Below are 16,741 nucleotides of genomic sequence, written 5' to 3'. Positions count from 1 at the left end.
TCTATTTATTTTCAGAGAAATGATTATATCACTAAGTAACTATGGCTCCAGATTAAAGCAGACACATTGGACCAGATTCCCATAAACAAGGCAAGGCAGAAAATTGCATAAGGAAATGTCCTGACTCATCAGATCCATCTCCCTGTGGCCCCTGCAAGGGCTAAGTTTTCTTCAGTGAAGCTGGGGTAAATTTGAAACAGGTCTGTTGATATTCAAAGCAACTTAGAGGTGACAGGAGAGGATACCAGTTGCCTGAAAGGTTGATAAGCCATTAACCCACAACTGCACCAACAAAAGCACATAAATTGATATTGTTTCTCCAGATAGCCCTGTTATAAAAGCTTAGCTGACCTCCAAGACTCACCATGATTGGACTTTATGAAAACTGGGGATGAGTTATCAGATTCAAGAGTGTGGTGCTGGAGAAGAATAGCAGGTCAGGCAGCTTCTGAGGAGCAGAAAAATCAACATTTTGGGCAAAAGGCCTTAATCAGAAATGAAGCTGGAAGCCTCGGGGTTGGAGAGATAAATGGGCGGTGGGTTGGGCTAGGGGAAGATAGCTGAGAGTGAAATAGGTGGATGGAGTTGGGTTAAAGGTAATAGGTCGGAGGGGAGGTTGGAGTGGATAGGTGGGAAGCAAGATGGACAGATGGGATGGGTCATGACGATGGTGGTGAGCTGGAAGTTTGGAACTGGGTAAGGTGGCAGGGAAGGGCAGTAAGGAAACTGGTGAAATCCACATTGATGCCATTGGGTTGAAGTGTCCCGAGGTGGAAGATTAGGCATTCTTCCACCAGGTGTTGGGTGGTGAGAGAGTAGTGATGGAGGAGGCCCAGGACCTGCATGTCCTATGCAGAGTGGGAGAGGGAGTTGAAGTGTGCAGCCATGGGGCAGTTGGGTTGATTGGTGTTGGTGTCCCAGAAATGATCTCTGAAGCACTCTGCGAGTAAACATCCTGTCTCCCCACTGTAGAGGAGACCGCATTGGGAGCAATGGATACAGTAAATGACATATGTGGAAGTGCAGGTGAAACTTTGATGGATGTGGAAGACTCCTTTGGGGCCTTGGATGGAGGGGGTGGTGTGGGCACAGATTTTGCAATCCCTGCGATGGCAGGGGAAGGTTTTGCATGAGTTATCAGTTACTAACCTCTACAATGCCCTTGATCAGGTTCAAAATGCAGGGCACATATTGACAACCATACCTTTGACCAGCACCAGAAATGGGAGCAGGTATCCTGAAATTAGTTCTACTCATGAATTCAAAGGTGTCTTGAGTTTGCTGAGCTCTATACAAAATTGAGCCATTATCATCATCAGTAAAGTTTCATCGCATATGATCCCTGAAAATCTTTCAAACACCCTACTCAAAAACACAGAACATTCAAGTATAGGAGGAATTGACGTGAGTATACTGCAGATACTCCTGTCCTGTCTATCATTGCCATAAAATGGATATCATATTGTTCATATGGACAGAGGGTGGTACGTGTATGGAATGAGCTGCCAGAGGAAGTGGTGGAGGCTGGTACAATTGCAACATTTAAGAGGCATTTGGATGGGTATATGAATAGGAAGGGTTTGGAGGGATATGGACCGGGTGCTGGCAGGTGGGACTAGATTGGGTTGGGATATCTGGTTGGCATGGACGGGTTAGACCAAAGGGTCTGTCTCTATGACTCTATGAGTCTAAGTGCAAACATTTAGAAAGAGGTAGTCAGATATGAATTTTCAATTTGTTTTATTTTACATATAACAACATTAAAACAATAAAACCATAAAATCTGTAATAAAATCTTAACTTGATTCAAATAGTCTCAAGCTATTTCTGCATTTCTGCCTCTTTTGAAAACGCCTGAATTTTGTTTTTGTGCAATGTTGCATTTTTGAAGAATTGGAAGATGGATAACCTGTTTCCTGATTATGATAGCAGTTTAGTTCTAAAACATATTCATGTAACTGAAAGTTACACAGTGATGAAAAGTTAAGAAGCAAAGTATATATGGAAAGTTAATTGCTGTGAGGTTTCATCCCGTCATTGTGATAGATAATTCAGAATGATAGTGACCATTCAGTGCAGATCCTGGTCTTGAAGTAGGTTCTTGAGAACAGATCAGAGATTGCATTAACTAAAGTTCAAACCAAATCTATAAAAATTCAACTAGCGAAAATAGAACAAGGAAACAAGGAAAGGAAAGCGAAAGAGATCGACAGAATTAGAACAAGAAAATTTAAAACCTGAAGTCAAAAGTGAAAAGTTTGAAAACTTGAACTAAAATTGAAAAAAGAAGAGCATTGAAAAGGTAAGGATAGCCAAAAGTACTTAATATTTGGTAAAGAACATTGTATTTGTATCTGAATTTACTTATGAAGAGGTAAGAATGCAAAGTTGCCACAACACTGAAATGGCTTGAAAAAGATTGGATTGTGCACTTTCAAAGGAAATTCTCTGGAGAAGTATTCATCTCTTTCAGAAGAGCAACCAACTGCCAATTACAGAGTGAAGAATGTTGTTTTTAATGTCTCTGAGATAGGATCAGAAGCCTAAAGACAGAAATGTAAGAACCTGGAAAACCAAAACAGAGTCAAACTTTTTTGGAATTTCCTAGAATATAGGAAGTATTTGATGGGTGGTATTGATTGATATAGGTTGAACATGAATTTGAGAACATTAGGGAAGTGATTTTGGTGGAAGCAGTTAAAATGTGTCTCTTTGAAATTAAGGTCCCACCAAGACAAAGGTAAACTTTGCAAAATAACGGATATGGCAGTAATGGTGAATGATTATGAGCTGATTAATAATTGAACAGATTAGGTACATGATAAAGAAAGGAAGTCTGGTTCTAGTTATGGAAAAGGCCAGGGTGAAAAGGTTGATGTTTTCAAGTCCGAAGGAAAATTTTGTTCAAGAGGATCAAATGGCGTTTCTACTTTCTTTAAAAACAATATTCAAAGCCTAAAATGTCAGAAATGAAAAAAATAATCCATAGTATTAATGCAGCTGTGTTATGCCTTTCCAGAGAATACTGTCCTGCTAGATCAACATTTTTTCAAGCCAATAACTTCTCCTAATCTTACTGCTGGAGTAAATCAGGGAGCAGGCAATTACACAGATTTTCTGTCTGAGGCTGCAGGATTCCCACTTTATTTTCCAGTGAGACAAAAACATTTGTTATCTTTCGAGATACATGACTAATACATTTACTCAGGTGAAATGTGATACATAGATCTCACCAAACAGTTTGCTGAATAAAATATTGATTTGAGGTCTAGATATAAAAAGAATAATTTACCTGTTCTTTTACATTAGGTGAACTTAAAATGCAGATTAGTTACTGGTCTTGTTATTGTGGCAATTATGTATATTTGACTTATTGTAGGATTCCTTTCTGGGGATTGATTTGCTTGAGGGTGAAGTATTGCATTTAGCCATTGATTTTGGAAAAGCCTACCTAGAATGTGAAAACTGAAATTTTGAAGGAAAGGCGAAAAGACTTGGAAAACACAATGATGGTTCATAAACCTGATATTAAAATCAATGTTTTGACTAAAGATATGTGAACCCCCAGCCAAAAATTCAGATCTACTGTTTTAAATGGATGTTGGAAGATCAGGTGATGAAGGAGAATTTGGAGAAGTTTTCAAAGAGGCACATCCTTAACCCCCTTGTGTGCCAATGATACCTCACATTTCCTCTTTGCCTTCTTGATTTCTTTCTTAAGAATGCCCCTACACTCTTTATATTGATTAAGAGTTTCAACTGAATCAAGACATTTTGATTCACCATAAAAAGCTGCATAAATAAACATACATCTATTTCAGTTTTGCTGGAGCCAATCAAACCATTTTAAAGCAATCAGAGAATGGAGTCTCTGACAACTTTGTGTCAGCAGAATTATCTTGATTTGAAAGAGAGAAATTTAATTGATGGAAACCTTGATCAGTGATAACCCTATCTGATGGAATATGGACATTGGTGAATGTGAGTGAAGGTTCGATATGAATGACTGGGAGGTGAGAGATCCTACATAACAGGGGTGTAAGCATGCCAATTTGTCTGGGAAGTAATGTGAGTGCTTGTAGCTACTTAGAAAAATATTTTAGTGATATTGACTATTTAAAATGAAGTTTTCCTGTTTGAAAGCAATTTTGCTCGTTAATTAGTATTTGAATTATGTTGACACTAGTTCAACTTCTGTAAAGTGAACTCAGTTTTCCTGTGAATGAAAATTTTCAAGCGAAATCCTTTATTCTCAGGATTGGCAGTCTCTAAAGGGATTGTAACAATGAGGGAGGATCTATTCCTCTGCCTAGTTTCCAGTTCAGTAATTTAAAAGTCTTTTAACAGGCATCAATAAAATGGATTGCATACCTTTCCACTTGAGGTGTGAGTTTAAATAGAAGATATGCTAATATTGAGCTACTGGTATTAGTGGCTGTGCTTTCTGCTACTTAGTTCTGTAACTGCCTTCTTAAAGGAGGCATTTAAATGGACCCTTTAGGAACAGGAAACCAGTCAGGCTTGGAGATATAATTAGGTGGGTCACAAAAACTGTTTCCCAATGTTGGGTTGAATTTGAGAAGTTAGTCAATGGTGTGTTTGCACTGAAATAACTATCTTAATACCCTGTCCTGCCCCATGGCAGGAAAGTACATGTCATGTATATGTATACCATGAATACTCTTTTCATGCAAACATATGAACAAGGAACAAGAGTTGGTCACCTTGGCCCTTCAAGTCGGCTCTGCCATTCAATAAGATCATGGCTGAGTGGATTTTAATCTTAACTCTACATTCCTGCATGGCCCTGATAATCTTTCATCCCTTTGGTAATCAAGAATCTATATACCTCTGTGTTAAGAATATTAAAATGTCAGTATTTGCTGTCTTTTGAGAAAGGGAATTCCAAAGACTCAAAACCCTTACAGAGAAAAAATGTTTCCTCATCTTTGTTTTTAATGAGCGTCCCTTATTTTTAAAGTATAACTCCTAAGTCTAGATTCTCCCACAAGTGGAAACATCTTTTAAAATCCATCTGATCAAGTCCCCTTAGGATCTTATATATTTCATTTAAGTCACCTCTGACTCTTCCAAACTCCAGAGCACACAGGCCTAGTGTGTCTAGTCTTTCTTCATTTAATAATATAGCCCAGTAAACCTTCTCTGAATTGCCTCCTTTGTTAACATCCTTCCATAGGCAGGGTACACAGTGGTCCAGAAGAAGTCTCACAAATGCCTGTACAACTGAAGCATAGCCTCCATGCTCTTACATTCAATTCCCTTTGCAATAAACCAAAACATTCTAAAGCTTTCCTGATTACTTGTTGTACCTGCATACTAACCTTCTGTGAATTTTGCACCAGGAAACACAGATCTCTGCATCTCAGAGCTCTGCAAACACTCACCATTTATATAATATGCTTCTTTCTGTTTTGTATTTCACCAAATTAAGATCTACATTCAAGATAAAGTCAGTGGCACATGAATAACCCATATCTTCTAGTTCCTGACAGCTTTAATATGGGATGCACCAGGCAAGATTGCGCAAGGTTCAGATTTGAAGTGAGATTTTGTCTGTTGATTGTTGGAGTGAATACTTTCAAGCTACCCCTGTCAGGTAATAGCATGTGGGTCACATGTCCCTTCCAACCATTTATGATTTGTTATGGATTTGCATGTGTTTTGGCTCCAAACTGATGAGTTGAAGTAGCATCAATTTTTGCATCTTAAAGGCTATATAAAAATGAAATATGTCCACAATTTCATAGGTCTAGGAGTAAATAACTGGCCCTCACTTCCTCAGTTTAAACAGATCAACGTTAATTCACATCTTCAACATCTGCCCATGGGTCAGTCAGTTCCTTTTTTTGGCAAAATAGCTTTTGATATTTAAATAATATTGAACCATAACTCTACTTTTGGATTATTGTGAACACTGCTGGCAATACCAATATCTACCTGCCCATCTCCTTTTCCACTAACCACTCCACCCTCTCCTCCCTGACCTATCACCTTTATTCCCTTCCCCACTTACCTATTGTACTCTATGCTACTTTCTCCCCACCCCCACCCTCCTCTAGCTTATCTCTCCACACTTCAGGCTCTCTGCCTTTATTCCTGATGAAGGGCTTTTGCCCGAAACATTGATTCCACTGCTTCTTGGATGCTGCCTGAACTGCTGTGCTCTTCCAGCACCACTAATCCGGAATAACCAGATTAATCACTATTTGCCTTGAGAGACAATGACATTGGATCTTTTGCTTAAACTTCTGTAATCTTATAATGACATAATCCCACAACAGTGTTAGATAGGCATTTTGAACTGGTGACTATATAGGATAGATTTTTATCATGGAGCTGGGAATTTGATCGCGTCATTGTCACTGTCCCAGCAATCCAAACCTGCAGGACTTTGATCAGGCAGAAGCAAAGGAGACTCAGAGTAAGAATCCATTAATGTTTTAGAAGGCACCAAATATATAAAGTCACATTCTCTTGATCAACTGCTTGATCAAACCCTGTTGAGTAGAATTCATTAGAGACTTTGAAGACAGCCAAAAGACTAGACATCATTCAAAATTTTGAAATAAACAAATAGGTGGCTGAACTGAACTTCAAGAAAACAATAAAAGCAATGAGATGTTTTGCAATGCTGAATAATAATTTATCCAGTTGAGAATCCACCCAAATAAATCTGAATACTTTTCCACTTTCACACTGCTGTTCTAGTAACCACATCATTTAATGGTCGATTACTTTTTCAAATCACAACATTGTCTTCACTCATTTTTATAAATCAAACACAACTTAGGCTCAAGCACTTTGTTGGAAGTGAAATAGACAACACCGTTTATACTGTTCTTTCATATCATTCTTATGGTTCATATGGTTTATATCATGGTTTGTGGTGCCTATCTAATGGAGTGATTTATACCAACCAGCGAAACGTTCCTACTTCCATCAAAATTGTGGAGGTTCCAAACGGCAATAGTAGTAGCATATAGGTTTCCAACTCACACTCCTCTCCTGTCTTTCTGTGCCAATGAAAATTGCCACCATAGAATGGGGTGGTGTGGCAGTAGGGAATCTTAGACCTAGGCCCTGATGCCATTTTTAAACATTTTTGTCCTGTTTGGTACAAGAAACCTGGCTTTGTATATTTAAGTCAAGATGGTATATGGCCTATAGGTAAAACTTTGTAGAGAATATATTTCTCCTCTTATCATAGACTCAGAATCATACAATACAGAAGGGACTCTTTGGCCCATTAAGCCTATATTACCAAAACTAAGCTAAATATGCTTTGTCCCGTTTGCCCGAATTTGGCCCATTTCAAGGGCTAGTCTAAGTATTTTGTAAAGGTTATGAGGTTACCCCATCCTCTACTAACCTCACAGGTAGTGCATGCCAGAATTCCACCACCCTCTAGGTGAAAGAACTTTTTCTTCAACTCCCCTCAAAGCCTCCTACTTTTCATATTAAACTTCTGCCTCCTTTTTATTGATTTATTGTCTTGCCTAGTAGTAGTTTTTTTTTGCTACAGAGCATCTTGTAGATTGTCTGTATACTCCATCCAAGATGATCCAAGATTTAGATCCCAGATGGTGGCAGAGTAGCAGCAGAATATTTGGGCTCCTCAGCCCAGTAGCTCAGAGCTCACCTACTGCATCTGCTTTCTGTATTTTTTTTTCATTCTATGCTTTTTTTAATGTTTCCATTTGTTATGTTTTTTTTACTGACTTTGGTGTAAAAGATCTTCTCCCAGTAAAGGGTCAGCAATGAGGTGGCTTCCAGCAGTCCAGAATGATGGTATAGGCCTGGCAGCTGGTGGGGGTGATCTCCCAGTGTGGTGGTTTCCTAGTGTGGCAATCTTATCCAGGAGGGGCAGCCTTGGCCTGGTATGGAGATTTTGGCCTGGCATGGAGGTCTTGTCTCAGTGTGGCATCGGGTGGGAGGGCATGCATCGGCTCAGCATGGCAGTTTCAGCCCAGTTTTCCCAGTGTTTCCTGAACCCATGAGCCAATAATTCAACTGTGATGAACTTTTACTTCCTCTTCTTCTTGTTTATGACTTCTGTCATTCATTTAGGTGCGGTATTATGGTAACTAACAAAACTTCTCGCTGTTTTTTCTTGTAAAAGTTCACGTGACAATAAATTGATATTTTGTTTCATTTCAATACTTACCAATAGTGCAGAGATTAGTTATCCAGCCTGACTGAGACATCAATCAAAATGTGCTTCCCTGTTCTCAATGGCTTCAAGCTTCTTATATATTGTTTCGACTGCTTATGTTCAGGAAATGTGGTGAGCATTCCATCATACTCTTCAGTCAAGCGATGTCGATGATTGAAAGACTTTGATAATCCAAGAGATGAGACAATTATGATGGGGTATTCTCTTTTAGTCAGTCACAGTATCAATATCTATGGTTCACTTAAACTTCTAGTGAACGGTAATGTCCAACATGGTGGATGGGCCGCTTCTGATAACCATGGTGCCTTTGGAGATCAAGTAACATGGATGGATTTTGTCTTGTTTGTTTTGTTGATTACCTTGGATCAAATTGGCTCAATTCAACGTCTTTTGAAGGGATTGCTTGAAGCAGCACTGGGAACAATTTGAAAAATAATTTATTTGGCACCATCTGGGTAGCAGGATGAGTATAACTGCTCTTCATGCATGTTGCTGTTAATCCTCCCCACTTCAGTATTGCTCTCCATCACCCACCAACCAGCTGAGTCCTCTCCATTATTGGCTCAGCGGAGACAATGGCTAGTCTGCCAGATTTCCTGTCCCCTTCAAAAGAGAGCTGCCAATCATCAGTTGGAAGATGTTATAAGCTCAATGCAAATAAAACATGAAGATTAAAATGTTTCAGGCTGTTGGCTGGGAACACTGAGTGCCATATCCACTCCAAACATGCATGCCAAAGATTTTTTTAAAAATCTACATTTTGAAAATCAAATGAAGTTGGTCAAGGACTGCGGTTTTTACTGTTATATATTAATGACATGCGCTTGGGTCTACAGAATAGAAATTTCAAATTTAGCAGATTAACTTGGAAGTACAGTAAACTCTGAGAAAGATGATAATAGACTTTAAGACTACATAGACAGGCTGGTGGATTGGGCAAACATGTGGAGATCGAATGTAATGCAGAAAAGTGTGAAATAGTACCATTTGGTAGAAATAACAAAGCTGTGCCTAAGCTAGAGAGTACAATAAAGAGTACAATTCTGAAGGGGAAATAGCAGAAACAGGAAGAATGGGAAGAATCAATGCCGAAATTGTTGAAGGTGGCAGAGCAGGTTGAAGTGTTGGAATAGCTAAGTTGTTCCTTCATTGGATGAATTGCTTGCAGAGAGTCAGCATGGATATGGCAGGTCAAATGGCTCCTTCCGTGCTGTGATCATTATATAATTGTATATTACTAAGTCACATTTAAAGTATTACTACTTGAGTGCGCATTTCCTCCAGCAGTAAAGCTGGCCACCTAAATTCATAGTGAAAGTCAAACAAGAACAGGTGGCTGTAGAAGCTATGCTATCCCACTGTGTTACCTGTAAAAATGAAATCAGCACGTGTTTGATCATTTCCTTCTCTATAGTGGTAAAAATTGGGTAAGGTCCAACAATAAGAGTACACTCATGATAGGCCAGCATTTATTGCCCATCCCTAACTCATTGAATACCTGCTGAAAATCCAAAACTGCTGCAGACACTGGTTATCCTTTACCATCCCTTCAAATTACGTCCTCACAAAACACACTCCATATTATCAAAATGATTTTCTTTCTATTTAATCATGTTTACTTTGACCAATTATATTATGATTTTTAAGTATCCTTTTCAAAATGGACTTCTCCATGGGCTGTGAGTGCCACTGATAAGCCAGCATTTGTTCTCACTCCCTAAATGCCCTTAAGTGGCTCATTAGATCATTTCAGAGGGCAGTTAAATTTTAATTATATTGTTGTGGGTCAGCAATCAGAAACAGGCCAGACCAGGTAAGGACAGCAGATTTCTTTCCCTAAACACAGTAGTGAAGCAACTTGGTTTTGTAAGAATTGATGATAACTTTTACATATGTTTTAATGTAATATAAGATATAGTGGAGCAGATGGAGTTTTACATTAATCAGTTCAATGACAATTTAATGCATGGATGATTGCCATTACTGAGCCTAGCATTCAATTCCAGTTTTCTAAGAAAGGTTTGAATTTTTAAAATAATTTTATGCAAAGATCACCAACTGCTGTGGGAATCAAAGTGATAGATCTAGAATTACTACTCCATCTCCACCCAAACCTCCTTTTATAGCAGTGTTGGTGGTAAATTCTAGCACTTCTTTTACTGCTGACACTAGGTCAATTGACATAATGTTTCATTTCTCCCTTTTTGGAACCATAGGGGTACGTTTGATATTTTGACTACTCTCAAACCTCCAAGATTCTGGAAGCTGATAGCCAATGTGGTCATCTCTTTTCAAACTCAGTATATGGATCATCATATCCATACTTGAATTTTCCTCACTCTCACTGGATCCTTAATTCTCCATATCTCCCTTTTTGTTTGTATCTTCTATTCTGAAATCAGAAAAAAACTTGTTCAATGATTCAGTCATTTCCTTATTCTATTTCAGAATTTCTCCTGTTCCTCTCCCATTCATTTGTTAATTTCTTCATTTTTGCATACTTGGAGACAATCTTAAAATCTGTCTTTATATTTTTATTGCTGTGTTTATTTTCATCTTCTTTCTCATTTTTATAGTCATCCATTGCTGATTTTGAATCTTCACTTTTCAGGCTTAATACTTTCTTGACAACATTGTAAATCTTTTCTAATCTAATACTACCTTTTTTTAAACAAATTAGCCATCGTGGATGTAAATTTCCAATAAAGTTTTAAATACTTCAAAATAATGCACAATCATTATCAGAAAGGTAGGGTGATATCATGGAAGCTTTTAATACACATATAGACTTGACAAAATTTGTATGTGCAAATGTAGATGAAGTCAGGTGAATTGGCCATGCTAAATTGCCATATGTTAGGCACATTAGTCAGAGGGAAATGGATCTGGGTGGGTTACTCTTCGGATGATTGGTGTGGATTGGTTGGGCCGAATGGCCTGTTTCCATACTGTAGGGAATTTAATCTAAAGAGTTAATTGAATGTTTTTGAAATGTTTTTTTAAAACAGTATGTTTTGGAGCCAAGTTAAGTTATACTACACTTGAAATTGTGCCATGTTACTTAATTACCAAAGTTGCAGCAATCATTATATGACTGAATTTTAATTCAGTTTGCAGGAGAGAAGAGGCTCCAAGGCTAATGTTTTAAGTTTAAATAAGGACAATGATGAAGTCATGAAAGCAGAGCTCGCAAAAGTGCAGTAACACACCTCAGGGAGGGTGTGGTGTAGTGATGATATCACTGGGCTCATAAAATAGCAGCCCAAGTTAATTTTTTGGGGGGAAATAGGTTCAAATTCAATCAAGACAGCAGATGGAATTTGAAATTATTTGTAAAATCTGGAATTTAACATTACTTTCAGTCAAGGTGCAAAAATCCTTTGTTCACTAATGTGTTTTAATTTTACAATTTAAATAAATGGATGAAGAAACTGAGGATATAGTTGTTAAATTTACTGATGCACCAAACATATGTAGGAAAGTAAGTAATGAAGACGACACAAGGGAGCGACAAAGGGATATACATGGCTTAAGTGAATGAGAAGAGGTTTTGCAATTAGAGTATAGTGTGAGAAAATATGAACTTGTCAATTTGATGGGAAGAATAAAACAAGCATCTTATCTTAATGGTGAATATAGACCTCTAGGATACAGCAAGATCTGAGTTCTTATTGCATAATCCAAATAAGGATTGTATGTAGGTACAGCAAATAATTAGGAAAGCTAATAGAAGGTTATCATTTATTTTCGATAAATTGAATACAAAATATAGAAGTTATGCTTCTATTATACAGCACATTTGTGAGGCCAGATCTGGAGTACTTTGTACAAAATTGATCTCCTTATTTAAAGAAGAATAAAAAGCATTGTAAATAGTTCAGAGAAGGTTAACTAATATAAATACCAAGAATTTATGAGTTATCTAATGAAGAAAGACTGGAAAGGCTAAGTTTGTTACTTCTGGAGTTTTGAAGAGTAAAAGGTGACTTGATTGAAACATAAAAAGATCCTGATGGGTCTTGACAGGGTAAATGTAAACAATGCATTTCCTCTTAGTAGAGAATCTAGAACTCAGGTCACTGTTTCAAAATAAGGGGTGCCTATCGAAGACAGCCATGAGGAGGTGTTTTTAATTCTCACACAGAATTATGCAACTTTGTAACTTTCTTCCTGATAAGGCAGTAGAAACAGTCTTTGAATATTTATAAGACAGAGAAAGACAGGTAATTGATGAGAAGGGGTGCTAAGGTTAATTGGGAATATGTGCAACTGTGGAGTAACCAGATCAACCACAATGTTATTGAATGGTGGAGTAGACTTGAGGGGCTGAGTGGCCTACTCCCACTCCTAGTTTGTATGCTTGTGTGTATGTCTGTGTGTATGTTTATATGTACATACATATATTCAAATAAAAACTACAAATTCCTTCCTCCAATGTTGCTATTACTTATCTGCTACATACTTTTAATCTAATTTCCAGAAGTACCTTTGCCAATTCACCGCTCATACCTCTGCAATTGATGTTGTTTAAAATTTAAGACCCAAATTTTGATCTTTTGTCAGTTTGGTTTGTATTAACTTGGGCCCTGTATGAAAGTTAAAGTTGAAATATTAAACCACACGTGTGATATGTTCCACTTATTTGCTAATTGTGCTTTTGCAGCACTATGATTACTTTCGCCATCCTACAAATTATTTGTAACAAGTGTTTCTGCCATTTGTTACTGGTTTGTCAAAGCATACTGATTTCATGTCCTGATTTCTGGGCTCGGCTTTTTCTTAAAAATGTCTTTATCAGACGTTTTAGCATCTCTTTTGTATCTCTTTATCATCCCAATTTCATCTCTTTTCTATTTTACTGATCTTTCTTCAAGTCAAGAATCTTGTAAAATTTAGTTTCCAGCCTTGTTGACCCTGCATCTTTATTTATCTTTATCTTGTTACCAATATTCTTAGGAAGAATATGTAGCATATTTAATGCTATTTTTTTAACTACATATTTTCTGAAGAAGGGTCCCTGGATCTGAAATGTGAACTCTGGTTTCTCTCCACAGCTGCTGAATTCTTTTCAGCAATTTCTGTCCTTGTTTCTGATTTTCAGCATCTACTTTTTTAAAACACATTTTCTGGCCGAAATCACTCATGGAATGTCCTGTCAGTAGCAGTGGTGGACTCTCCCTCTTTATGGGCATTTAAACAGGCATTGGATAGGCATATGGAGGATAGTGGGTTAGTGTGGGTTAGGTGGGCTTGGATCGGCGCAACATTGAGGGCCAAAGGGCCTGTACTGCGCTGTATTTTTCTATGTTCAATATCTCTATTTTTAAAACCCCATCCCTTTCTGATACTAAATTATTGATCAATTATATGGTAACAAAAAAACGATTCTGAAGGAGGGTCACTGGACTCAAAATTGTTAATCTCTTTCTCTCTCCACAGATGCTTCCTGACCTGTAGCATTTCTCCAGCACTTTGTTTTTGTTACAGATTTCCAGCATCCACAGTTCTTTGTTTTATTATAATGAAAATGGTCATTGAATTAAACTGAATTTAGTTTAGTCTAATTTATTGAAATAAAAATGTAATGAATACACTTCAGGATGCGACTGGATACAATATAGATATTATGGACAGGCAGAAATTACAGCCTCTTGTTTGGAACTTGCAGGGTATTAGATATGCATTGTATAAATCACATCCATATAGCATTTATGGTATAGTTTCTTTTTTATGGAAAACACTTAAAAATTAATCAAGTAACTAGGCTTGGATGTGCAATGGTGCTTGCACGTTTGAAAGTGGCATTACTGGTTGAGCCTTGTGTTCATCCTTGTGAGTGAAACACATGACATCTGGAAACCCCGTCAGCATTATTTCTGAGGCTTTTGTTGTGAAGTGAGAGCATCAGCATTGGAACAGAGTAAATTTTGTTTCTTATGTGCATGTTAATATTTAGTCACTGAAGTATTAAGTTGATTATATATTCATTATGTTTTCCAGAAAAAAATATTTATTGAATTGGAATGCTGAACACAAACTATGTGTATTTTTTTAACTTAGATAGTTAGCATTCCTACTGGAGGATGATTTCTGATTTATTATTTGTTATTATTTATTTGCTTGAAGCCTTCCTGTAAATTAATGGAACACTGTTTAATTTATTTTCTTGTGTTGTTAGTGTCAGAATTATATTGTCACCTGGTTGTGCATTGTATGTGATGAACTGATTGGTTAGTTGTTGTCATGGTAACACCAGAAAAAGACTGGTTCTGAAATGTTTTGCTATTTCTGGGAATAATACTAGTCCAGTTAGTTCTCTTAAATTAGTCTCCTAATAGACCGACAGCATGTGCCATGGAAATTGATCATACCTTGTGTGTTTTAAACTGCAATAAGTTGCATTATATTTAGCACCTTTTGCATAGAAAAATCATTTCATAGAAACACAAGAAAATAAATGGGTGTCCAACCTAAGTAGCAGATTTAAGTACAGTTGAACAAAAACTTGCTTAAAGAGGTATAGATCAGGAGAGTTTTTTTTAAAAAAGAGAGGCAGAGAGTATCAACAAAGGAATTTCAGAATGTGGCTCAGTGGTTAACGCTGCTCCCTCACAGTTGCAGGGACCCAGGCTTGATTCCCACCTCAGGCCATTGTCTGTGTGGAGTTTGCATATACTCCATGTGCCAGTGCAGATTTCCTCTACGTGCTCCGGTTTCCTCCCACAGTCCAAAGATGTGCAGGTCAGGTGAATTGGCCATGCTAATTTGCTCATAGTGTTAGGTCCATTAGTCAGGGGTAAATATGGGGGAATGGGTCTGGGTGGGTTACCCTTCAGAGGGTCAGTGTGGAATTGTTGGGCCAAATGGCCTGTTCCTGCACTGTAGGTAATGTAATCTATACTCATCTTCAATTAACCTCTTCAAGCTAAGCTTTATCCCAGAACTAACAGGACATTTTCATTCTAAGGTAATCTAATTCACTGAATATTCCATTCCTTTCTCAAGAGAACTGCCCTATCCAGCTCTCCTGCTCCAAGATCTTCCCTGGACTAAGACACTCCAAGTCAAAAACTAATCTAAAATTCTGTCTTTTCTGTTTCCCTTAAACTTAAAATTCCTAGATTTCAGAAATCTCTGTTAAATCCCATTGTTTACCATGCTGGATTGCAAACAATCTAAACAAAATTAAAGTTATTTAGTGGATTAAACCCATACACACTACAGCCAAGCCCCAAATACTCTCTTTACAAGAAATCACCAAGGCTAATAAAGTACTTACAAGTTAATTATTAACTCCTGACACAGACAAACCCATTGTTCACTGGTTCAAAACTAGAATTCCAAATTCACAACAAGTAACATTGAAGATTATGTATATAAATTCCACAGCTAATATAATAGCCAACTCTTAATCCATGCCAATACGTGACCAACTCTCCCAAGTGCTTTAATTTTGCTAACTAAAAGCCTTCAGAAAATCCCCGTATACACAGTACACTAACTACCATTAAACAAATCTTGTCTGCAACATCCTTAAAATTATCCAACAAGCTTGTCAAACATAAATCAATGCTGACTTTGCCCAATCAGATTATTATCAAAGTGTACAATTACCGTATACTTTATAATAATAGATTCCAGCATTTTTCTTATTTTTCTGCAAAAAAAAACATGTCTGTAGATTCCTCCTTTCCCTCTCCCTCCCTTGTTAAATAGTGAAGTGACAGTTGCTACATCCAATCGGCAGAAAAATAAAAGACTTTGTAATATTTTGGAAGATGATCACCTGCTATCTCAAAAGTTACTTATTTCAACATCTCGGGGTCCCAGGGATTTATCAAACTTCAGTCCCATTAATTTATCCATTTTAGCCTTCTTACGAATACTAATTTCTTCAATTCTTCATTCTCCATAGTAAATTTGATCTGTAGTTCAGGGAGATTTCTTTTATGTTCCTTCATGAAGATAGATGCAAAGTAATCATTTAGCTCCTCTGCCATTTCTGTAATCCCCATTATAAATTCTTCTGACTCTGCCTGTAATGGATCCACATTTATCTTAGCCAAATGTTTTCTTTTTCCATACCTCTGAAAGCTTGTACAGCCTTTTCTTATATGCTAGTTTATATTTACATCCTGTTCTCCTCTCCTTTATTGGTTTCTTGGTCCTCCTTTGTTGTATTCTTTTATTCTCATCATCATCAGGGTCATTACTATCTCTGGCAAATATTTCAGCCTTCTTTTAGTATTTATACAAACCAAAACTCTTTGTTCGTTACAGTTGACTTTATTTTAAAGGGTAAAGGTGAGGACTGTAGATGCTGGAGATCAGAGTCTAGATTAGAGTGGTGCTGGAAAAGCACAGAAGGTCAGGCAGCATCCGAGAAGCAGGAAAATCGAAGTTTTGGGTAAAAGCCCTTCATCAGGAATGCAGGGGGCCAGGAGGGGCACGGGATTGTCTGTGCTTTGAATGAATGTTTAGTTGCTGTAATCTAAGTTATAACTATTTAAGGACTATCCATTCCCTCTGTAGCATCATACCTTTTAG

The sequence above is a fragment of the Hemiscyllium ocellatum genome, chromosome 7, assembly GCF_020745735.1.
Source record: "Hemiscyllium ocellatum isolate sHemOce1 chromosome 7, sHemOce1.pat.X.cur, whole genome shotgun sequence".
Taxonomy (NCBI): domain Eukaryota; kingdom Metazoa; phylum Chordata; class Chondrichthyes; order Orectolobiformes; family Hemiscylliidae; genus Hemiscyllium; species Hemiscyllium ocellatum.
The sequence above is the reverse complement of the archived record's forward strand: the minus strand, read 5'-3'. Positions refer to the sequence as shown.